Raw genomic sequence first — 26,519 nt, 5'->3', positions numbered from 1 at the left:
GCTTGCACAGTGGTCCTTGGGATGTTTAAAGCTTGGGAAATCTTTTTGTATCCAAATCCGGCTTTAAACTTCTTCACAACAGTATCTCGGACCTGCCTGGTGTGTTCCTTGTTCTTCATGATGCTCTCTGCGCTTTTAACGGACCTCTGAGACTATCACAGTGCAGGTGCATTTATACGGAGACTTGATTACACACAGGTGGATTGTATTTATCATCAGTAGTCATTTAGGTCAACATTGGATCATTCAGAGATCCTCACTGAACTTCTGGAGAGAGTTTGCTGCACTGAAAGTAAAGGGGCTGAATAATTTTGCACGCCCAATTTTTCAGTTTTTGATTTGTTAAAAAAGTTTGAAATATCCAATAAATGTCGTTCCACTTCATGATTGTGTCCCACTTGTTGTTGATTCTTCACAAAAAAATACAGTTTTATATCTTTATGTTTGAAGCCTGAAATGTGGCAAAAGGTCACAAAGTTCAAGGGGACCGAATACTTTCGCAAGGCACTGTATTTTAGTGCCTTGTTGCAAACAGGAATCATGTTTTGGAATATTTGTATTCTGTACAGAATTCCTTCTTTTCACTCTGTCAATTAGATTAGTATTGTGGAGTAACTAGAATGTTGTTGATCCAGAGCCATTAAACTCTGTAACTGTTTTAAAGTCATCATTGGCCTCATGGTGAAATCCCTGAGCGGTTTCCTTCTTCTGCAGAAACTGAGTTAGGAAGGACACCTGTATTTTTGTAGTGACTGGGTATACTGATACACCATCCAAAGTGTAATTAATAACTTCACCATGCTCAAAGGGATTTACATTGTCTGCTTTTTGAATGTTTACCCATCTACCACACTCCAAAAAGCAAGTCCGGCAGGCTCTAGTTTTGCCTTATCTTGATTATTGTCCAGTCGTGTGGTCGAGTGCAGCAAGTGAAGACCTAGCTGCAGCTGGCCAAAAACAGAGTGGCATGTCTTGCTCTTCATTGTAATCAGAGGGCTCATATAAACACGCCAGTATCTCTTGGTTAAGAGTTGAGGAGAGACTGACTGCATCACTGATTTAAAAAACAACAATAATAATTTTACCCCCTTTTCGTGGTATCCAATTGTTAGTAGTTACTATCTTGTCTCATCGCTACAACTCCTGTTCGGGCTCGGGAGAGACAAAGGTTGAAAGCCATGCCTCCTCCGAAACATAACCCAACCAAACCGCACTGCTTCTTAACACAGCGCACACTGTGCACCTGGCGTGCACTGCGCCCAGCCCGCCACAGGAGGATATCCCTACCGGCCAAACCCTCCCTTACCCGGACGACGCTAGGCCAATTGTGAGTTGCCCCATGGAACTCCTGGTTGCGGCCGGCTGCGTCAGAGCCTGGGCGCGAACACAGAGTCTCTGGTGGCACAGATCACTGCGCCACCCAGGAGGCGTGCATCACTGATTTTTATAAGAAACATTAATGTGTTGAAATCCCAAATTGTTTGCAAAGTCAACACAGCTCTTACACACAGCTCTGACACACACACTTATCCCACCAGACATGCCACCAGGGGACTTTCACAGTCCCCAAATCCAGAACAAACTCAAGCCTGTAATCGGACCCACAAATACTGACGCTCCAGATACTCAACTAGTCTAAAGAAGGACAGTTACACTTTTTTAATCAGATCAACAGTTTTCAGCTGTGCTAACATAATTGCAAAAGGGTTTTCTAATGATCAATTAGCCTTTTAAAATGATCAACTTGGATTAGCTAACACGTGCCATTGGAACACAGGAGTGATGGTTGCTGATAATGGGCCTCTGTACGCCTGTGTAGATATTCCATAAACAAACCTGCCGTTTCCAGCTACAGTAGTCATTTACAACATGAACAATGGCTACACTGTATATCTGATCAATTTGATGTTATTTTAATAGACAAAAAAATTGCTTTTCTTTCAAAGAACAAGGACATTTCTAAGTGACCACAAACTTTTGAACGGTAGTGTAAAATAAATATGTAGTTCGGTCCTTGAGCTGTTGTTTATTAAGGTTCTGTATTATGTCATGTTTCATGTTTTGTGTGGACCCCCGGAAGAATAGCTGCTGCTCCTAATAAAATACAGAATACCAATCGGTGCCCTTAGCATTGGAAACCCTACCTGGTCTTTGTGGTTGAATCTGCGTTAGAAATTCACTGCTCGACTGAGGGACCATACAGATAATTGTATTTGTGGGGTACAGAGGTAGTTATTAAAACATCTAGTTAAACACTACTATTGCACACAAAGTGAGTTCGTGGAACTTATTATGTGACTTGTTAAGCAAATTTCTACTCCTAAACCTATTTAGGATTGCCATAAGAAATTAGTTGAATACTTATTGACCCAAGACATTTAAGATGAATTTGTAAAAAAAAAAATCCTAAAACATAATTCTATTTTGACATTATATGGTATTGTTTGTAGGCCAGTGACAAAAAATCTCAATTTAATCGATATTAAATTCAGGATGTAACACAACAATATGTGGAAAAAGTCAAGGGGCATGAATACTTTTTGAAGGCACTGTATTGTACTCTTGTGAGTGTGCATAGAGTCAGTGAAAAATAGGGTCAGTGCAGAAGTCCGGCTAACCATTAATTAACTATTTACTGTAGCAGTCTTATGGCTTGGGGGTAGAAGCTGTCTCGGAGCCTGTTGGTCTGAGAGTCGATGCTACGGTACAATTTATGGCTCCGGTACCAATCTATGACTTGGGTGGCTGGAGTTTTTAGCAATTTTTCCAGCCCTTCCTCTGATACCGATTGATATAGAGGTCCTGGATGGCAGGGAGCTTGGCTCCAGTGATGTACTGGGCTGTCCACACCACCCTTTGTAGCGATTTGCAGTCGAGGGTGGTGCATTTGTCATACCAATTGGTGATGCAACCAGTTAAGCTGCTGCTTAGCTGTTTTCTAAATTAACCATAGATGGAGATAGGGATTTGGACTTGTGGTTTTACTTAATTCTCCATACTGACCAATGATTATAATGCAGATTCTAATCCAACCATTAATTCATACATTGTTGTAGAAGGCTAATGTTAAATAGCTAACATTGCACATGAATGTAAGTTACCAATTTGAATCACTTAATAATTCAAAAACAAAATTGATACCAGTAAAACCAATATAACTAATTGGTAGGTCTACCATTACTTCTTACGGTCACACTTTATTTGGATGGTATGGATTTTTCATCTGTAGATGCTACAGATGGCCATACTATCAACAAACTGTTGATAAGCAACTGCTTGCTAAGGTTACGGTTAGCGTTAGGTTTGGAATAAGGGTTATGGTTAAGTTTGGGTTAGGATACGGGTTAGGGTTAGACCTCGAGTTAGGGTGTTAGTAGATAGTTAGTTGAAATGTTACTGATAGTCTGCTACCCTTGTTTCTTCTATGAACTTCCATTATCCTCCCTCCTCATGAAGGAGAGAAATTATAAAGTATCTTAAAGATATGTGGATTGTCGTCTTGTGAAACAGTGGATGTAAAAAAATATAGCTAGCTAAAGTATTTACTGCAAAATGTAATGTACAATTGTGTAAGCTTGCCTTGCTGATATTCGCCATGCAAGAAGCTCAAGTAAGGTAGCTAGCTCTTTTCTTGCTTACTGTGTAGTGGAGGATAAAAATACCTGTATGCCTATGGATGTGTAGCTATCTATGTAGCCAATCTGTGTATGGACCCAAAAACGTTTTGTGTAAATATTAGTTCAGAACAGTGGTTTTAATTGCTTCCACCAATTAATCATTCATCCCCAAGAAATTGAAGAAATGTACTGTTAAACACATTACTGTTACATGTCAATATTAGCTAGCTAGCTATGAACCTCAGCTATTATAGCCAGTTTTATTGACTTCAAGACAATCTGAATGGCATCACAATGGCCATGGAGGATGAGATCACAGTCCTCCGGAACAACAGGTGCTTTCACGCAAGACTGTGTTGTACTCAAAGTGAGCATAAAAGGTATTTATACTGAACAAAAATATAAACACAACATGCTTCAATTTCTGAGTTACAGTTCATATGAGGAAATCAGTTAATTAAATTATATTCATTAGGCCCTAATTGATGGATTTCACATGACTGGGAATACCGATACGCATCTGTTGCTTACAGATGTAAAACAAATGGGCCTCACAATGGGCCTGAGGATCTTGTCAAATTATTTCTGTGCATTCAAATTGGCATCAATAAAATGCAATTGTGTTCGTTATCCGTAGCTTATGCCTGCCCATACCAAAACCCCACCGCCACCTTGGGGCACTCTGTCTACAACATTGATATCAGCAAACCGCTCACCATACAAGTGGTCTACAGTTGCGAGGCAAGTTGGGTGTACTGCTAAATTCTCTAAAAAGATGTTGGAGGCGGCTTAACATTCAATTCTCTGGCAACAGCTCTGGTGGACATTCCTGCAGTCAGCACGTCAATTGCACGCTTCCCCAAGACATTTGTGGCATTGTGTTGTGTGACAAAACTGCACATTTTAGAGTGGCCTTTTATTGTCCCCAGCACAAGGTGCACCTGTGTAATGATCATGCTGATTAAAGGATAAATGCTCACTAACAGGGATGTAAACTAATTTGTGCACAGCATTTGAAATAAATAAGCTTTTTTGTGCACATGGAACATTTCTGGGGTCTTTTATTTCAGCTCATGAAACACTACATGTTGCGTTTATATTTTTGTTCAGTGTAGCTCGTTTGGTAGTTCTGTATCACTAGGCATCTCACGGCTGGGTTTCCCTTTGTAATATGTTAACAACTCCAGATAAAGGCACAACCATTACAGTGTAATTACTACTATACATTTCTATTTCTATGGACACAAAACTTAAGTGCAGTGCAATTTACTACCAATTCAAATGTATTAGTTATTTTTTTAATGGAAGAAAAAAAACATGGCAGATCTATAATAGTTAAGCTAGGAGAATAAATTATTATGTTTGATTACCTCAAATCATTAATCACCCTCAGCAGGCAGCCTCCCCTGGAGTAGCCTAGCTCTGTGGCTCACCCAGAGCCAGCATGGGATCATACACTAGGATCACGCTGTGGAATGATGTACTGTATTTGATGACCCAGTGTGACTTCCTCTCCCTCTACGAAGTAATCTTCACCACCAGAGGCTTGGTATTATTATCAACCCACAATGTCCATGGGATAATGTAATTATCAACCCACAAGGCCCATGGGATAATATCATTATCAACCCACAAGGCCCATGGGATAATATCATTATCAACCCACAAGGCCCATGGGATAATATCATTATCAACCAACAAGGCCCATGGGATAATACCATTATCAAACCACAAGGCCCATGGGATAATATCATCATCAACCCACAAGGCCCATGGGATAAAATCATTATCAAACCACAAGGCCCATGGAATTATATCACCCCATCACCAGGCCTCCAGCAAAGACCACACAGGGTAGGCCTACAGACGGTGAGCATGTGGAGAATGGGTTTAGATGTGCATTAGGCCTAGTACATCCTTCCCATGAAGTACCAGACCAGCTAGCTAGAAGCATAGAGCAGCAACCCATGTTCCTGCTTAACTGTGTATGGTGAGGGGGATGGAGAGGGAGTGAGGCAGAGAGAGAGAAAATGAAAGAGGGGGAGGGAGAGGGAGTGAGGCAGAGAGGGAGAAAATGAAAGAGGGGGAGGGAGAGAGAGTTAGAAAGGGAGAGAGATGGAGAAACATGGCGCGGGGAGATAAAGACCGAGGGAAAAGGGGAGAGGGAGACTGAAAGAGAGGGAGAGAGGAGGAGAAAAAGGGGGATACCAAAAGGGGCCCATTCTAGGACATTACATCATTGCTCTCCCTGCTGCAATGGCTGACAACCCCATCTCTCCGGTTGGCTACCTCTGTACGCTCACACACACACACACACACACACACACACACACACACACACACACACACACACACACACACTCCTTGGGTTTGCCAGACAACCAGCAGGCAGCTTCAGAGGGTCTAATTGCTGTTATGTCAATAAGGAGTGTATCTGGCATGAAGCATGCACAGACACACACATAGTCTCTCTCTCTCACACACACTCAACACACATGCACCTAAGCATGCACACTCACATGCATGGATGCACACAGGGAGGCTGGCCCTCTCCTCTCGTCCTCTAATAAAATATTCTGTTGTTCTGATCTGGGAAAATGGGCTACTCTCTCTCTCTGTGATGGGTTCTCCAATAAGAACAACAAACAAGAAACATGGCTGTTGCAGCATCTGCCTGCCTCTACTCTATGCTGCTTCAGAGAGGGGCTGGGTGACTGAAAGGAGAGAGGCTAAACAAATAGGAAAAGGTCAATCAGAAATGTCACTGCTGATTTCACTCCTCAGAGAAAGAGGGAGGGAGAGAGAGAGAGAGAGAGCGAGAGAGAGAGAGAGAGAGAGAGAGAGAGAGAGAGAGAGAGAGAGAGAGAGAGAGATGGATGGATGGATAGAGGGATAGAAAGATAGAGGGATAGAGGGAGAGCGAGACAGAGATGCCTAATCGCTAATCAGCGCTCAGGCATTTAGTGTGCGATGGGGATGAACGACATAGCAACTGAGGTGAAATGTGCCTGAATGTCAACAGCCACCAAGAACAGTTCAACATGAAGGGACGAGTTGTTACAACATATCAGCAGCCCATCAGAAGACAAAGACACTATTCACCTGCTGTTTGATCTAAACCTTGAGGGAGTTGTGTGTATTCGGTCGTCCTCCATACACCAATTAGACAAAGTCCTGGCTGCACTTGGGCTGTCAGTCCCCCTCACTGTCATTTTGGCACACAGTGTCTGTCTCGAACACGCACGCACACACGCACACACGCAAACACACACACACACACGCACACACACACACACACACACACACACACACACACACACACACACACACACACACACTTAAAAGGCCTTCTCAATGTCAAACAGTACACTACCATACTTTCTTTGGCCACAACTAAATGATCCTCAATAATTGCCCCAAACACAAACACTGAACAGCAGTAAGGAGCGGATGTGTGAAAGAAATTGAAGAGAGGGTGTGAGAAAGAACATGAGCAGATAGAGAGAGATGGAGGAGAAAGGAGAGCAGCAATATGCCAGTGCTCCCTGTAGCTGTGGCAGTCTAGCAGCTAGCTCATGTAGCTCCCCTACAGAGAGAGAGAGACTCTTCATATGCCTGAGAAACAGTAACAGTGACACAGCATTTTTGCAACCGCATACATAAAATACAGTGGGGAGAACAAGTATTTGATACACTGCCGATTTTGCAGGTTTTCCTACTTACAAAGCATGTAGAGGTCTGTGATTTTTATCCTAGGTACACTTCAACTGTGAGAGACGGAATATAAAACAAAAATCCAGAAAATCACATTGTATGATTTTCAAGTAATTCATTTGCATTTTATTGCATGACATAAGTATTTGATCACCTACCAACCAGTAAGAATTCTGGCTCTCACAGACCTGTTAGTTTTTCTTTAAGAAGCCCTCCTGTTCTCCACTCATTCATTACCTGTTTAAAAGACACCTGTCCACACACTCAATCAAACAAACTCCAACCTATCCACAATGGCCAAGACCAGAGAGCTGTGTAAGGACATCAGGGATAAAATTGTAGACCTGCACAAGGCTGGGATGGGCTACAGGACAATAGGCAAGCAGCTTGGTGAGAAGGCAACAACTGTTGGCGCAATTATTAGAAAATGGAAGAAGTTCAAGATGACGGTCAATCACCCTCGGTCTGGGGCTCCATGCAAGATCTCACCTCGTGGGGCATCAATGATCATGAGGAAGGTGAGGGATCAGCCCAGAACTACACGGCAGGACCTGGTCAATGAGCTGAAGAGAGCTGGGACCACAGTCTCAAAGAAAACCATTAGTAACAAACTACTCCGTCATGGATTAAAATCCTGCAGCGCACGCAAGGTCCCCCTGCTCAAGCCAGCGCATGTCCAGGTCCGTCTGAAGTTTGCCAATGAACATCTGGAAAAATGGAGGAGGAATGGGAGAAGGTTATGTGGTCTGATGAGACAAAAATAGAGCTTTTTGGTCTAAACTCCACTCGCCGTGTTTGGAGGAGGAAGAAGGATGAGTACAACCCCAAGAGGGGACAGGACGACTGCACCGTATTGAGGGGAGGATGGATGGGGCCATGTATCTATCACGAGATCTTGGCCAACAACCTACTTCCCTCAGTAAGAGTATTGAAGATGGGTCGTGTCTGGGTCTTCCAGCATGACAACAACCCGAAACACACAGCCAGGGCAACTAAGGAGTGGCACCGTAAGAAGCATGTCAAGGTCCTGGAGTGGCCTAGCCATTCTCCAGACCTGAACCCAATAGAAAATCTTTGGAGGGAGCTGAAAGTCCATATTGCCCAGCGACAGCCCCGAAACCTGAAGGATCTGGAGAAGGTCTGTATGGAAGAGTGGGCCAAAATCCCTGCTGCAGTGTGTGCAAACCTGGTCAAGAACTACAGGAAACGTATGATCTCTGTAATTGCAAACAAAGGTTTCTGTACCAAATATTAAGTTCTGCTTTTCTGATGTATCAAATACTTATGTCATGCAATAAAATGCAAATTAATTACTTAAAAATCTTACAATGTGATTTTCTGGATTATTGTTTTAGATTCTGTCTCTCACAGTTGAAGTGTACCTATGATAAAAATTACAGACCTCTACATGCTTTTTAAGTAGGAAAACCTGCAAAATCGGCAGTGTATCAAATACTTGTTCTCCCCACTGTATATACAGAGAAAGTATACAGAGAGAAAGATAGAGAGCATGAGGGAGAAAAAGAGAGAGACATACCTGGTGAGAGAAGGCTGGGGAGAGGATAACAGTTTTTCTTTAAGCACGCGGAGGATATTTTTTTTTATTTCAGAGACGTTCAGAGACCTGAAAGAGAGAGATATCAGAGAGAGAGACAGATATCAGAGAAGGAGCGAGAGACAGGGAGAAATAGAGAGAGAGACAGAAATAGATGCTCAACATGCTCTGCTCACACCTGCTGTGATGGTCCGGGCCTAAACCACACAAAAACAATACTAAACACTATGGAACACAAAGCTTTTACTATCTCTTCCTGGAATGTACAAGGCCTGAGGTCATCTGCTGTTGGCCTAAAGAGCAAGAACCCAGACTTCATCAAATAAATTGGAAATACAGACATTGTCATTCTACAAGAAACATGGTATAAAGGAGACGGACCCAATGGTTGCCCTCTAGGTTACAGAGAGCTGGTAGTCCCATCCACCAAACTACCAGGTGTGAAACAGAGAAGAGACTCAGGGGCAGTGGCGACCTGTCATTCAACCTGTTTTGAGGCCCACATTTTTTGTAATTTAAAAAATATATATATATATATATTTGTTTTAAAAAATGGGGGGGCTTGCATTTTTTTTAGCATTAATACGTGTCACTTGCAAACAATGTAAAACAAAAAAAAAATATATATATATATAATTGAGTTAATAAATCCGCATACAACCATGGTCTCTTTTTTGTCAGGTCCAAAATGCAGGTGTTTCAGTCTAGCTCAGTGCTTTCTATGGTGGTGAGGCGAGCCAGCAGAAAATAACATAATTGCGCCGGGATTGGCTCAGTATTCTGTCACTCATAGGGACATTGCGCAATCGCCTAGCTTCAGTACTTTCGTAATGGTAGACATCCAGAATGTTGGCCCTTTGGGTCCTACCATAGAGTTATATTTCAAGTGCCCTTCCAAGAAGGTTCAAGGTCATTGGCCACAGAAATTACGTCAAATCACGTTATATGTACAGTAGCTTTGATTGGACTGATCATGTCAACATCTTACTTTTACCATTTTAGCTAGCAGTCGCCATCGTGAATCAAGTATACTGGCAAATCCTTTTTAATCCTTGTCCTATGAAGAGAAATAATGAAGAGAAAATATAGATAAAACGTATCGGTGCTCATCGGCCAATGTACATAATAATTACACAAGTTGGAAATTGCACATTTCAGTGGCTAACCGCAAGCATTGCAGTGGGAAGTCAGACTGGGAAAATACGTTTTGAACGGTATTCCAACTCAGAATTGTCAATCTTTTCCTTTGATGACAAAATGTGCCAACAAAGGACCACCGCGCACAACAAGGTGAGTCCAAAAATATCTTATATGCTGCTGCATAAATTATGTAATATTCCAGGGAGATATGGTCAGACATATCAGCTATGTTTTTTTAAAAGGCAGTAAACGAGGCTGAATGAACTGTTTCGTTGCCAGATAAGGTTCCGCTGATAGCCAGGTGTAGCGGTGGTAAGGATTCACTCCATTGTGCTAGAAAGAAAGCAATACTGTTGGGACAGCTTTATGTAGACCCTAAACGTTTGTGGGCACCGCTTGTTGCTGTTATAGTGCAATTCATGTATTGTTTAGTGTTGTGTTGTGTTGTGGCTTTGCTGGAATGCATCTAAAAAAATAAGGGGGGGAGTTGCCTCACCAAGATTTACATGGTAAAATCGACACTGTTCAGTGGGTATGCTAATTTGATATAGAGCAGACCTAACCCACTCTATTAAATTAGTAAAAACAGGAACATTTTACATCTGGCGAGAAATGAATGAGAAAATTATCTCAACAAGAGAAACATGTTCTAATGTGTGCTACCTATAGAATCCCCATACTTTAATGATGAAATCTTCTCCATCCTAGAGTGGGAGATCAACAATTTCCAGGCTCAGGGACATGTACTAGTCTGTGGCGACCTAAATGCCAGAACTGACACCCTCAGCACACAGGGGGACAAAGACCTACCTGGAGGGGACAGCATTCCCTCCCCATATGCCACCCTAGACACAACTACGACAACATAACCAACAAAAACGTGTCACAACTCCTGCAGCTCTGTAGGATGCTGGGTATTACGTAGACAATTGTAGGCTTCGAGGGGACTCCTATGGTAGGTACACCTATAGCTCATATGTAGACTACTTTATCACTGACCTCAACCCATAGTCTCTTAGAGCGTTCACAGTCAGTCCACTGACACCTCTATCAGATCACAGCAAAATCACACTCTACTTTAACATAGCTTTGCTCAATCATGAGGCATCAAAGCCAAAGGAACTGAATAATACTAAGAAATGCTCTAGACGGAATGAAGTGTAGTGTGTAAATCTACCAAAAAACTATTAGGCAACAACAAATTCAATCCCTTTTAGAAAATTTCCTGAACAAAAAAAGTTAAACCGTAAACAGTATATTTGACATCTCAGCTTCACCTATCAAATCAAAACATTTCAAACAGACAACCTAAGAAAATTAACAGCAACGACAAATGGTTTAATGAATAATGCAAAAACCTAAGAAAGAAATTGAGAAACCTATCCAAACAAAAACATAGGAGACACAGAAAAAAAGACCCAGAGTGTACGCCGTCACCACGGTGAATCACTAAAACAATACAGAAATACAAGAAACAGCACGTCAGAAATCAGCTCAATGTAATTGAAGGATCCAAAGAATCTAACCACTTCTGGGAAAATTGGAAAACTCTAAACAAACAATAATACAAAGAGTTATCTATCCAAACAGAGATGTATGGATAAACCACTTCTCCAATCTTTTTGGCTCTATAACAAAGAACAAACAGCAAAAACAGATAGATGATCAAATACAAATCTTAAAATCAACTATTAAAGACTAACAGAACCCACTGGATTCTCCAATCACATTGAATGAACTACAGGATAAAATACAAACCCTCCAACCCAAAAAGGCCTGTAAAAAAATATATACAGACCACAAATTCCAAATACTTAAACTCTTTTACATCATCCTCAGCTCTGGCATATTCCTCAATATTTGGAGCCAAGGACTGATCACTCCAATCCACAAAAGTGGAGACAAATATGACCCCAATAACTACTGTGGGATATGAGTCAACAGCAACCTTGGGAAAATCCTCTGCATTATCATTAACAATAGCCTCATATATTTCCTCTGCGAAAACAATGAACTGAGCAAATTGGGTTTTTATGAAATTACTGTTCGACAGACCACCTATTCACCCTAACTGACAAACTAATAAGCCAAAACAACGGCAAAGTCTTCTCACGCTTTGTTGATTTCAAAAAAGCTTGACTCAAATTGGCATGAGGGCCTGTTATACAAATTGATGGAAAGTGGTGTTGGGGAAAAACATACAACATTATAAAATCCATGTACACAAACAACAAGTATTAAAATTGGCAAAGAACACACACATTTCTTTCCACAGGGCCGGGGGGTGAGACAGGGATGCAGCTTAAGCCCCACTCTCTTCAACATGCAGTTGAAATCGGAAGTTTATATACACTTAGGTTGGAGTCATGAAAACTCGTTTTTCAACCACTCCACAAATTTCTTGTTAACAAACTATAGTTTTAGCAAGTCGGTTAGGACATCTACTTTGTGCTTTATACAAGTAATCTTTCCAAAAATAGTTTACAGACAGATTATTTCACTTATAATTCACTGTATCACAATTCCAGTGGGTCAGAAGTTTACGTACACTAAGTTGACAGTGCCTTCAAACAGATTGGAAAATTCCAGAAAATTATGTCATGGCTTTAGAAGCTTCTGATAGGCTAATTGACATAATTTGAGTCAATTGGAGGTGTACCTGTGGATGTATTTCAAGGCCTACCGTCAAACTCAGTGCCTCTTTGCTTGACATCATGAAAAAATCAAAAGAAATCAGCCAAGACCTCAGAAAAAAAATTGTAGACCTCCACAAGTCTGGTTCATCCTTGGGAGCAATTTCCAAAAGCCTGAAGGTACCATGTTCATCTGTACAAATAATAGTACACAGGTATAAACATCATGGGACCACGCAGCCATCACATCGCTCAGGAAGGAGACACGTTATGTCTCCTAGAGATGAACGCACTTTGGTGCGAAAAGTGCAAATCAATCCCAGAACAACAGCAAAGGACCTTGTGAAGATGCTGGAGGAAACAGGTACAAAAGTATCTATATCCACAGTAAAATGAGTCCTATATCGACATAACCTGAAAGGCCGCTCAGCAAGGAAGAAGCCACTGCTCCAAAACCGGCAGTAAAAAAGCCAGACTACGGTTTGCAACTGCACATGGGGACAAAGATTGTACTTTTTGGAGAACTTTCCTCTGGTCTGATGAAACAAAAATAGAACTGTTTGGCCATAATGACCATTGTTATGTTTGAAGGAGAAAGGGGGAGGCTTGCAAGCCGAAGATCACCATCCCAACCGTGAAGAACAGGGGTGGCATCAAATGGACAATAACCCCAAGCATACTTCCAAAGTTGCAGCAAAATGGCTTAATGACAACAAGGTAAAGGTATTGGAGTGGCCATCACAAAGCCCTGACCTCAATCCTATAATTACACCAGCTCTGTCAGGAGGAATAGGCCAGAATTCACCCAACTTCCCGCAACTGCTTGTGGAAGCTACCCGAAACGTTTGACCCAAGTTAAACAATATAAAATCAATGCTACCACATACTAATTGAGTGTATGTAAACTTCTGACCCACTGGGAATAAATCATTCTGTCTACTATTATTCTTATATTTCACCTTTTAAAAAGGGAATTTTTACGGGGATTAAATGTCAGGAATACTGAAAAACTGAGAATAAATGTATTTGGCTAAGGTGTATGTAAACTTCCTACTTCAACTGTATATATCAATGAATTGGCGAGGGCACTAGAACAGTCTACAGCACCCGGCCTCACCCTACTAGAATCTGAAGTCAAATGTTTGCTGATGATCTGGTGCTTCTGTCCCCAACTAAGGAGGGCCTACAGCAGCACCTAGATCTTTTGCACAGATGGTGTCAGACCTGATCCCTGACCGTAAATCTCAGTAAAACAAAAATAATGGTGTTCCAAAAAAGGTCCAGTTTTCAGGACCACGAATACAAATTCCATCTAGACACCGTTGCCCTAGAGCACACAAAAAACTATACATACCTCGGCTTAAACATCAGCGCCACAGGTAACTTCCACAAAGCTGTGAACAATCTGAGAGACAAGGCAAGAAAGGCCTTCTATGCCATAAAAAGGAGCATAAAATAAAACATACCAATTACCAGCTAAAAATACTTGAATCAGTTATAGAACCCATTGCCCTATATGGTTGTGAGGTCTGGGGTCCACTCACCAACCAAAAATTAGAAAAATGGGACAAACACCAAATTGAGACTGCATGCGGAATTCTGCAAAAACATCTGTGTGCAACGTAAAACAGAAAATAATGTATGCAGAGCAGAATAAGGCCGATTCCAGTTAATTATCAAAATTTAGAAAAGAGCCATGACCATCTAAAAGAAAGCGATTCCCAAACCTTCCATAACAAAACCACCTACAGAGAATTTAACCTGGAGAAGAGCCCCCTAAGCAAACTGGTCCTGGGGCTCTGTTCACCTGTTGTATTCGGCGCATGTGACAATTACAATTTGATTTTATTTAAATCATTAGGTATGGCTGACCACAGACACACAGACAAAGACCCGACTTCCTACTGGCTCCTGACACTTCCTGCTTTGCACTACAGGAGTTTGTCACCTAATCCCAGTCAGCAACCTCCCACTCTGTGAACAGCCATGGAGTCTGTCACCTAATCTCAGTCAGGAACCTCCCACTCTGGGAACAGCCATGGAGTCTGTCACCTAATCTCAGTCAGGAACCTCCCACTCTGGGAACAGCCATGGAGTCTGTCACCTAATCTCAGTCAGCAACCTCCCACTCTGGGAACAGCCATGGAGTCTGTCACCTAATCTCAGTCAGGAACCTCCCACTCTGGGAACAGCCATGGAGTCTGTCACCTAATCTCAGTCAGCAACCTCCCACTCTGTGAACAGCCATGGAGTCTGTCACCTAATCCCAGTCAGCAACCTCCCACTCTGGGAACAGCCATGGAGTCTGTCACCTAATCCCAGTCAGCAACCTCCCACTCTGGGAACAGCCATGGAGTCTGTCACCTAATCCCAGTCAGCAACCTCCCACTCTGTGAACAGCCATGGAGTCTGTCACCTAATCTCAGTCAGGAACCTCCCACTCTGGGAACAGCCATGGAGTCTGTCACCTAATCCCAGTCAGCAACCTCCCACTCTGTGAACAGCCATGGAGTCTGTCACCTAATCCCAGTCAGCAACCTCCCACTCTGGGAACAGCCATGGAGTCTGTCACCTAATCCCAGTCAGCAACCTCCCACTCTGGGAACCTGCCATGGAGTCTGTCACCTAATCCCAGTCAGCAACCTCCCACTCTGGGAACAGCCATGGGGTCTGTCACCTAATCTCAGTCAGCAACCTCCCACTCTGGGAACAGCCATGGAGTCTGTCAGCTAATCCCAGTCAGGAACCTCCCACTCTGGGAACAGCCATGGAGTCTGTCACCTAATCCCAGTCAGCAACCTCCCACTCTGGGAACAGCCATGGAGTCTGTCACCTAATCTCAGTCAGCAACCTCCAACTCTGGGAACAGCCATGGGGTCTGTCACCTAATCTCAGTCAGCAACCTCCCACTCTGGGAACAGCCATGGAGTCTGTCAGCTAATCCCAGTCAGGAACCTCCCACTCTGGGAACAGCCATGGAGTCTGTCACCTAATCCCAGTCAGCAACCTCCCACTCTGGGAACAGCCATGGAGTCTGTCAGCTAATCCGAGTCAGCAACCTTAGCCTCTTTAGATGGGTATGCTCCCTCTAAGCAGGGGATGCTCTGCTCCATGTGTGTCCATGTGAGGGTGCATGATGTGAATGAGAGGGGCTACCGGAGGCTATAATCACGTAAAGGAAATCATATATTTTGTATGTTAAGTATACAGTGTAAAAGTGTCATACTGAGCTTCCCCTAGATGGCTCAAAGGGTCAAAAGGGCATCAAAGGACAAAGGATGACGGAGAGTATATGTAAGTAAATCAGTGAGGTGCCCAGTCCATCTATCTGTCTCTCTGTCCAACACTATTAGCAGATTAAGACCAGAGTTGTTCATGAAATCAGGGCGACCAGTAACTAATGACCAGTAAGCTGATTGGCTGTGACTCGGTCCAGTCAGTCAATCCAGACAGTCAGACGCACCCCCACTACACTATGTAGGGAACAGGGTGCCGTTTGGGACACAGCCTGTGTGTCTCTCCAGTCAAGGACACTCTTTAACTACACTGACTTTGAACTGGTGTGATGATATGTGATTGACTCAGCCTGAAGCCTCATTTGCAGCATAGAAAAGCCTTTTTGTTTGAGCAGGATGAGATGTGATGAGATTTGATCAGTCATCGAGTGGAGAGAACCCAGTGAGTCAGATCCTTTTGATGAAATGGGTTTAAACATGAGAGCAGATTGATTATACACCAGGACTCTGAGAGGGATTGTGCTAATGAAGGAACACAGACACACACACGGACAAAGACACAGACTAAGACACAGACACAGACACAGACAGACACACACGCATAGAATGACTGGGCTAATATACTGGAATTAGTGCTGAGCGATTAACCAAAATTGTGGTTATTTTTCGACATTGGATAAATTATTTGAAATACATTTTGTTCGCTTTTTTTCTGTGAGCTCGATGTACAGTTTCTGTAGAGATACATTAGATCAAGCCTGAACTGTGAGATGTAGTCGGGATTTGTTGAAACTACAAAATAGACTAGAGTCACACACCTTTTGATAATAACCGGAGCCACATCCTCTCTGTGGCAGGATGTGTGAGGTTTATAGTGTGTACACAGATACACACACCACTTCTGAGACTGGGGAGGTTCACCTGACACACCACAAGCACCTGCTCATTATCAGCTGTGGCAGAATTCTCTCCTCCCCAGTAATACATATTATAGTATAGTAACATATTAGAAAACAAATGATCATTATCAATACAAAGCATCAACACCAGGGTGCAATTAATATGGGGATTATTCAGAGAGCATCATACAGACATTAAAGTGGAACTGACAGCATTTTCACTACTTTGCAGATATGAAACAGACAGACAAAGGCATTGTTGGATGCAGTTCGATGCAGCAGGATTAATATAATTCACCAACGCATGTTTAAGTAGTCCAAAACATATTGCTATCAGGTTGTAAATCATAATTGGCCTGGTACATTGATTGCTGCCTCCATTCGAGATGCCGTTTCCGTTTCAATGACTCAATATTTTGGGCTAGACATGCAGGAGTCATTTGGTTAGTTAGCAAGAACTTGAATGAGTGTTATCCAGTTAGCATATCTCTTGTGTTTGCAAATTCACTCTGGCTATCTACTCAGAGTGCAGAATAACTGATGAATTTACAAATGCGCAACACCTGCTGAATATGACCGGTGTCAGTAAACGTAGGCAAAAAAACATTTTAGTTACTGACTCCCTATTCCCTATATAATGCAGTACTTTTGACTAGAGCCATTACCCTTATTTTACCAGGTAAGTTGACTTAGAACACATTCTTATTTACAGGAACGACATGGGGACTAGTTACAGGGGAGAGGAGAAAGTCTATGACTTAGTGGACTAACAGTCTGGTCCCTATTACATTCTCCTGTAGACAGCCACACACATCCACTGTGGTTAGAGTGATCCCAGAATAAGCTATTCACTAAGGTTAGAGTGCCAAGCCTCTTATGGCACTGCACCATAAACCCAGGCTGGCAGGGAGAGGGAGAGAGTGAGAGAGAGAGGGAGGGAGAGAGAGAGAGAGAGAGGGAGAGGGAGAGAGGGAGGGAGAGAGAGAGAGAGAGGGAGAGAGGGAGGGAGAGAGAGAGAGAGAGGGAGAGAGAGAGAGAGAGAGAGAGAGAGAGAGAGAGAGAGAGAGAGAGAGAGAGAGAGAGTAAGAGAAAGAAGTGAAAACAGGGTAGATGGGCGAAAGTAGTATGACCTATTGAGCTCTAGTAGTCTCATACCAACACTTTCTGGGACCACTTCCCAAATGTCACCCTATTCCCCATATAGTGCATTACTTTTTGAAGAGGCCCATGGGGTTTAGGGTACCATTTGGAATGCAACCTGAGTGTGAATTTTCTCCGTTTGATTTCCTCTACGGGAGATAAATATCACTTTGACCAAATTACATTACAGTGTGATAGACCGCAGTGCCACCAGAGCTAACGCGCGCACACACACACACACACACACACACACACACACACACACACACACACACACACACACACACACACACACACACACACACACACACACACACACACACACACACACACACGGTGATACAGAGTTTACAGAGTCAGGGAAGAGAGTTAGACAGACTAGCAGACATGAACACAGAGAAAATACTACTTCTCTGTGTCTGTCTTCCCCAGGCCTTACTACCACAGTAGCTAGTAAACATAATGACTGGAATGTAACTATAATGGATAAAACAGGATTACTTATGGTACCGATGTCATATACACACAAACATTTTGTAAACACACTCACACAGAGGATGATGCCTTTGGCTGGGGTGTCAAAAGAAACCCCTGCCTCCTGTAATCTCCTTTCCTCTCTCTTTCTCGTTCTCTCTCTATTGCTCTCTCTATTGCTCTCTCTCTCTCTCTCTTTTCCTTCATCCCCATTTTCTAGAGGACAGGAAATGTATTTTATGTCAAATATGTTTCCCAGGGGCTTATTTAGAACTGGGACCTAAATAAAGAGAGGAAGTGCAGAAAAGAAGAGCAGCACCCTTGAGAGGGAAGAAGAGGGAGAACGGGAAGAGGGAGGAGTGAGGCAGGGAGGATGAGAGAGGAAAGAGAGGAGGAGAAGGGAAGGAGAGGGACAGGAGAGAGAGGGGAGGAGTGAGGGAAAAGACTGACAAGAAGGAGGGGTGGAAGAGATGGAGAGAAGGAGAGAGTGGAAAGAGCAAGAGCAAGAAATATTTGTCTTGTTCTATGTGAGAAACAGAGACATGATTGTATGTTCAGTTGGAGTCTTAGTCACAAAGATAGTGACCCCCCAAATTGAAGGTCATGTCCTTGCCTCGTGGTTGCTACTCTAGCTCAATACATGTCTGAGATTACAGTAATGGAAAAAGTGAACCAGCACCACTACCACGCCTCTCTGTGGCTTCCCTGACTCTGTAAACTCTTCTCACAGCCCACATCATACACTCCTCTCCAGGGTGGGGTCTGACTGACACACACCCACACAAACACACACACACAAACACACACACACACACACACACACACACACACACACACACACACACACACACACACACACACACACACACACACACACACACACACACACACACACACACACACACACACACAGAGCCCTGCTGCCTGGGACCCGACTGCAAGAACATTTAGCTTTACTTAGCTAGTTTATTACAATCCCCATTAGCTGCTTACATTGTGTTTTACAGTATCTCTGGTGGCTGTGTGTGTGTGTTGACTGGAAACAGACAAAGCTGAACAGAATGAAAAAAATTGAAAAACAGAGATAGTATGTCTCTGTTACTGATCATTTATTCTCCGTGAAGTGTGATGGCCAATCTCCTCAAAGCTCTTCCTGTGTGGTTTCACATCTAGCACACCATCTGCCTTCCATCCCCCCCTCATCCCCTCATCCCAGACAAAGAAGGGGGAAAAGGGCTAGACAAATATAAGCACTGCTGTATGTTAAGAAAACATGCATTCTATAATGATTTTAACAAGAATTAGATCAATAAAGTCTTTGTTTTTAATTGTGAGCTAGTCACACTTATTCTTACAAAATGAAAACCAACCTGGAAATAGGAGAAGGAGTATAGTCACTGCTGCATCAAAGGTGACAGACTAGACTACTGTTGCCTTCTCTTCATTTTGTGTGGAAGGAGTGCCTGTCTGAGAAGCAGCTATGGTTATGGAGGAGGGCTTCTGTGTGGGCTTCTCTTCATCAGTGTGTGTGTGTGTGTGTGTGTGTGTGTGTGTGTGTGTGTGTGTGTGTGTGTGTGTGTGTGTGTGTGTGTGTGTGTGTGTGTGTGTGTGTGTGTGTATAGTCCCAGTCAAAAGGTTGGACAATCCTACTCATTCAAGGGTTTTTATTTATTTTTACTATTTTCTACATGGTAGAATAATAGAGAAGACATCAAAACTATGAAATAACACATACGGAATCATGTAGCAACCAAAAAATAGTGTCACGGATTCCCCCGGTACTGCTGCTCATTCGGGTCTACGTCACCGACCTTCTAGGTGTCACTTAACTGGATCATCACCACCAACCCCGGACTGTCTTGTCTCATTACGCACACCTGGTTCCCATTCCCCCTGTATGTGTACATACAGTTGAAGTCAGAAGTTTACATACACCTTAGCCAAATACATTTAAACTCCGTTTTTCACAATTCCTGACATTTAATCCTAGTAAAAACTGTCAAAGGTCAGTTAGGATCACCACTTTATTTTAAGAATGTGAAATGTCAGAATAATAGTAGAGAGAATTAATTATTTCAGCTTGTATTTCTTTCATCACATTCCCAGTGGGTCAGAAGCAAGCCTCCCCCTTTTTCCTCGAAACATAACGATGGTCATTATGGCCAAACAGTTCTATTTTTGTTTCATCAGACCAGAGGAAATTTCTCCAAAAAGTATGATCTTTGTCCCCATGTGCAGTTGCAAACCGTAGTCTGGCTTTTTATGGCGGTTTTGGAGCAGTGGCTTCTTCCCTGCTGAGTGGCCTTTCAGGTTATGTGGATATAGATACTTTTGTACCTGTTTCCTCCAGCATCTTCACAGGGTCATTTGCTGTTGTTCTGGGATTGATTTGCACTTTTTGCACCAAATTACGTTAATCTCTAGGAGACAGAACGTGTCCTTCCTGAGCGGTATGACGTCTGCATGGTCCCATGGTGTTTAGACTTGCGTACTATTGTTTGTACAGATCAATGTTGTACCTTCAGGCATTTGGAAATTGCTCCCAAGGATGAACCAGACTTGTGGAGGTCTACAATTTTTTTTCTGAGGTCTTGGCTGATTTCTTTTGATTTTCCCATGATGTCAAGCACTGAGTTTGAAGGTAGGCCTTGAAATACATCCACAGGTACACCTCCAATTGACTCAAATGATGTCAATTAGCCTATCAGAAGCTTCTAAAGCCATGCCATAATTTTCTGGAATTTTCCAAGCTGTTTAAAGGCACAGTCAACTTAGTGTATGTAAACTTCTGACCCACTGGAATTGTGATACAGTGAATTATAAATGAAATAATCTGTCTGTAAACAGTTGCTGGAAAAATTACTTGTGTCATGCACAAAGTAGATGTCCTAACCAACTTGTCAAAACTATAGTTTGTTAACAAGAAATTTGTGGAGTGGTTGAAAATCGAGTTTTAATGACTCCAACCTAACTGTATGTAAACTTCTGACTTCAACTGTATGTGCCCTCTGTTCCCCATTGTCCTTGTAGATCATTGTCCTATGTCCATTGCTCTTGTAAGTACCTGTGCCCTGTTTTGTTTGTTTTTTGGCGCTACGTGTATTTTTGGGCACTTGTCATCATGGGTCTCGTCCCGTGAATTATATTAGTTAACAACTCGCTCTTTTGTTTTGGGTCGAGAATTAAAAAATCCTATTACGTATTCCAGCGCTTGTCTCCCATCCTTATGAGATTCACCCTTTGCCTTGATGACAGCTTTGCACACTCTTGGCATTCTCTCAACCAGATTTATTAGGTAGTCACCTGGAATTAATTTCAATTAACAAGTGTGCCTTTTAAAAAAAAGTGCATTTTCTGGAATTTAAATCCTTCTTAATGCGTTTGAGCCAATCAGTTGTGTTGTGATAAGGTAAACGTGGTATTTTACAAAAGACCAAGTCTATATTATGGCAAGAACAGCTCAAATAAGCAAAGTGAACCAACAGTCCAACATTACTTTTAGACATGAAGGTCAGTCAATACGGAAAGAACTTTGAAAGTTTCTTCAAGTGCAGTCGCAAAAACCATCAAGCACTATGACGAAACTGGCTCTCATGAGGACCTCCACAGAAAAGGAAGACCCAGAGTTACCTCTGCTGCAGAGGATAAGTTCATTAGAGTTAACTGCACCTCAGATTGCAGCCCAAATAAATGCTTCAGAGTTCAAGTAACAGACACATCTCAACAACAACTGCTCAGAGGAGACTGCAAGAATCAGGCCGTCATGGTCGAATTGCTGCAAAGAAACCACCACTAAAGGACACCAATAAGAAGAAGAGATTTGCTTGGGCCAAGAAACACAAGCAATGGACATTAGACCGGTGGAAATTTTAAATGTTTGGTTCCAACCGCCATGTCTTTGTGAGACGTAGTGTAGGTGAACGGATGATCTCTGCATGTGTGGTTCCCACCATGAAGCATGGAGGAGGAGGTGTGATGGTGTGTGATGGCTTTGCTGTTGAGAATTCAAGGCACACTTAAACAGCATGGCTACCACAGCATTCTGTAGTGATACGCCATCCCATCTGGTTTGCGATTAGTGGGACTATCATTTGTTTTTCAACAGGACAATGACCCAACACACCTCCAGGCTGTGTAAGGGCTATTTGACCAAGGAGAGTGATGGAGTGATCCATCAGATGACCTGGCCTCCACAATCACCTGACCTCAACCTAATTGAGATGGTTTGGGATGATTTGGACCGCAAAGTGAAAGAAAAGCAGCCAACAAGTGCTCAGCATATGTGGCAAATCCTTCAAGACGGTTCGAAAAGCATTCCTCATGAAGCTGTTTGAGAGAATGCTAAGAGTGTGTAAAGCTGTCATCAAGGCAAAGGGTGACTACTTTGATTATAAAATATGACCTATATTTTGATTTGTTTAACACTTTTTTGGTTACTACATTTTTTTGGTTCCATATGTGTTATTTCATAGTTTTGATGTCTTCACTATTATTCTACAATGTAGAAAAAAACAGTACAAATAAAGAAAAACCCTTTAATGAGTAGGTGTGTCCAAACTTTTGACTGGTACTGTACGTTAGTGTATACAGTATTTCACATCTAGTCAGTAGCAGACTCAGAAGACAAGGGGTCTTTCAGAAGGAGGTTGTTTTTTCCCCTCATGAACACAGTTTACAGTTTAAGAGGCTGCTTCCCCTACCACCATCAACCTTCTCTCTCTACTTCTCTCCCTCACTCCTTCCTTCCCTCTCCCTTTCCCTCCCTATCCTCCCCTCTCTCCTTCCTTCCCTCTCAATTCAATTCAATTCAATTCAAAGGGCTTTATTGGCATGGGAAACATATGTTTACATTACCAAAGCAAGTGAAATAGATAAACGTGAAATAATCAGTCAAAAATGAACAGTTAACATTACACTCACACCATAATCAAACCCACAAATGCTGATGCTCCAGATACTCAACTAATCTAAAGAAGGACAGTTGTATTGCTTCTTTAATCAGGACAACAGTTTTCAGCTGTGCTAACATAATTACAACGTGTTTTTTGTCACGTTCTGACCTTTATTTCCGTTGTTTTGTATTTATTTAGTATGGTCAGGGCGTGAGTTGGGTGGGCAGTCTATGTTTGTTTTTCTATGATTTGGGTATTTCTATGTTTCGGCCTAGTATGGTTCTCAATCAGAGGCAGGTGTTATTAGTTGTCTCTGATTGAGAATCATACTTAGGTAGCCTGGGTTTCACTGTGCGTTTGTGGGTGATTGTTCCGGTCTCTGTGTTTGCACCAGATAGGGCTGTTTTGAGTTTTCACATTTCTTGTTTTGTTAGTTTATTCATGTATAGTGTCTTTATTAAAGTACCATGAATAACCACCACGCTGCAGTTTGGTCCGCCTCTCCTTCACCACAGGAAAACCCTTACATTTTCTAATGATCTATTAGCCTTTTAAAATGATAAACTTGGATTAGCAAACACAATGTGCCATTGGAACACAGGCATGATGGTTGCTGATAATGGGCCTCTGTACGCCTATGTAGATATTCCATAAAGCATCTGCCGTTTCCAGCTACAATAGTCATTTACAACATTAACAATGTCTACACTGTATTTCTGATCAATTTGATGTTATTTTAATGGATAAAAACATTATTTTCTTTAAAAAACAAGGACATTTCTAAGTGACCCCAAACTTTTGAATGGTAGTGTATGTCCCCATTACCAGTCAAATATAATCAAAACCTATTTCTTTCACTTACTTGCTGTTTTGTTGTTCATTTGTTCAGTTGTTTCATTCTAAACCAGGATATCATCAGACATGTCAAGCAGGGAAGGTTAAGCTCTGTCTGTCCGTGGCCACTCTTCCTCGGTGTGCACAGCTGTGTATGTAACATTTCACGTAAACCATGTTTCTTGTCTGCATCGAAGTAGCGGTCCTTGTACCTAGCATCTAGCATGGTGCAAACACAGTAAAGAGGCTCAGAGAGAATGCTACCAAATTGCTTGTTCACAGCCTCAAGTACTTTTGTAAGTTTTAACACCACGGTCTGTCAGCAGTTTTGTTGAGCAGGTGTTTCAGTGCCATGACAGAGGGTATCACGTCTGCTGCAGACGCAGTTGGTTAGCTTATTTCTGAAGTCAGTTGTTCGAATGGCGCAAGGAGTGTGTTCATGTTTCCATGTTTCAAACATGTTCTCAAATGCCACTGAAATGGCAGCAGCGGTATGAGAACCAGCACATTATTGAGCAATACGTCTTTCCTCATTATGAAATCCTCGTCGACCCACTGTGATGTCAGACTCAGCATGCTCATGGGGCTGACATCGCTGGATAAATTTCAGTCGTGGATCTAATAGCAGTGACGTCCATAGCAAATAGCTCATGGATGTGTTTCAACAAGACTGTGTAACTCCGGTAGGGCAGCATCTGAAAGAATAGCGCCTACTTGATAGTGTGTACCGGTGCTCAACCAGTCGGCGAAAGCCAACATCATCCACGACAGAGAACGGTTGATTGTCAAGGGCAATGAATTCCATTAGCTTGGCGTTAATGGATTTTGCCTTTGAGTTGTCTCGCTGAAATGTTCTTAATCTTTCAAATGACTGCTGGACTTGAACTTGTTTAGTTGTTGGAAGTGTGCATTTAGTATTTTTCTGCTTTTGTTCTGTGCAGTGCTGTATTTTTTGTGGCGTCATTACGTCATCTACCTACAATATATAGGTATGTATGTCATCTACCTACAATATATAGGTATGTATGTCATCTACCTAAAATATATAGGTATGTATGTCATCTACCTACAATATATAGGTATGTATGTCATCTACCTACAATATATAGGTATGTATGTCAACTTTGACATCGGTTTTGTACATCGGCGTCAAACTAGACATCGGGCCGATTCGGATGTTGTCATTTTTAGCTAATATTGGCCGATTACGATATGCTCACAGATATATCGTGCATCCCTAGTTTTTGGTCAAACACCTTTTTTTCCTTAAGTTTACTAAGGCTTGGTAACAGGCTGATTGGTCGGCTATTTGAGACAGATCCTAATTGGGATGTCGGATTTTATGTTCCATTTGATGGTATAGAAGGCCCTTCTTGCCTTGTCTCTCAGAACGTTCACAGGTTTGTGGAAGTAACCTGTAGTGCTGATGTTCAGGCTGAGGTAGATCTGTTTTTTTTCTGTGCTCCAGGGCAACGGTGTCTAGATGGAATTTGTATTTGTGGTCCTGGGAACTGGACCTTTTTTGGAACACCATTATTTTTGTCTCACTGAGATTTCCTGTCAGGGCCCATGTCTGACAGAATCTGTGCAGCAGATCTAGGAGCTGCTGTAGGGCCTCCTTGTTTGGGGACAGAAGTGCTGCAGACTGTTCTAGTGCACTCGCCAAATTGTTGATATACAGTGCATTCGGAAATTATTCAGATCCCTTGACTTTTTCCACAGCCTTATTCTAAAATGTATTTTAAAAAATGTTTTTTTTCTCCTCATCAATCTACACACAATACCCCATAATGACAAAGCAAAAACAGGTTTTTAGAAATGTTTGCAAATTTATTAAAAGTAAAAAAGTTAAATATCACATTTACATAAGTATTCAGACCCTTTACTCAGTACTTTGTTGAAGCACCTTTGGCAGCGATTACAGATTTGAGTCTTCTTGGGTATGACGCTACAAGCTTGGCACACCTGTATTTGGGGAGTTTCTCCCATTCTTGTCTGCAGATCCTCTCAAGCTCTGTCAGGTTGGATGGGGAGCGCCGCTGCACAGCTATTTTCAGGTTTCTCTAGAGATGTTCGATCAGGTTCAAGTCTGGGCTCTGGCTGGGCCACTCAAGGCCATTCAGAGACTTGTCCCGAAGCAACTCCTGCATTGTCTTGGCTATGTGCTTAGGGTCATTGTCCTGTTGTCCTCCCCAGTCTGAGACCCTGAGCTTTCTGGAGCAGGTTTTCATCAAGGACCTCTCTGTACATTGCTCCGTTCATCTTTCCCTCAATCCTGACTAGTCTCCCAGTCCCTGCTGCATGAAAAACATCCCCACAGCATGATGCTGCCACTATCATACTTCATCGTAGAGGTGGTGCCAGGTCTCCTCCAGACAAGACACT

General features: G+C 42.4%; 1 protein-coding gene across 13 annotated transcripts in view; it reads right to left on the bottom strand.

Annotated features, from left to right (window-relative positions):
• LOC139380814 (microtubule-associated protein 2-like) overlaps positions 1-26,519 on the bottom strand; it is a 169,326-nt gene that overhangs the window by 109,371 nt on the left and 33,436 nt on the right. For all 13 annotated transcript variants that reach the window (XM_071123892.1, XM_071123879.1, XM_071123882.1 and 10 more), the window contains exon 2: positions 8,869-8,955. The gene's annotated coding sequence lies outside the window, so the exon portion shown is untranslated. The remainder of the gene's footprint in view (positions 1-8,868; positions 8,956-26,519) is intronic.

This window comes from Oncorhynchus clarkii, chromosome 22 (assembly GCF_045791955.1).
Source record: "Oncorhynchus clarkii lewisi isolate Uvic-CL-2024 chromosome 22, UVic_Ocla_1.0, whole genome shotgun sequence".
Taxonomy (NCBI): Eukaryota; Metazoa; Chordata; class Actinopteri; order Salmoniformes; family Salmonidae; genus Oncorhynchus; species Oncorhynchus clarkii.
The sequence above is the reverse complement of the archived record's forward strand: the minus strand, read 5'-3'. Positions and strand labels throughout refer to the sequence as shown.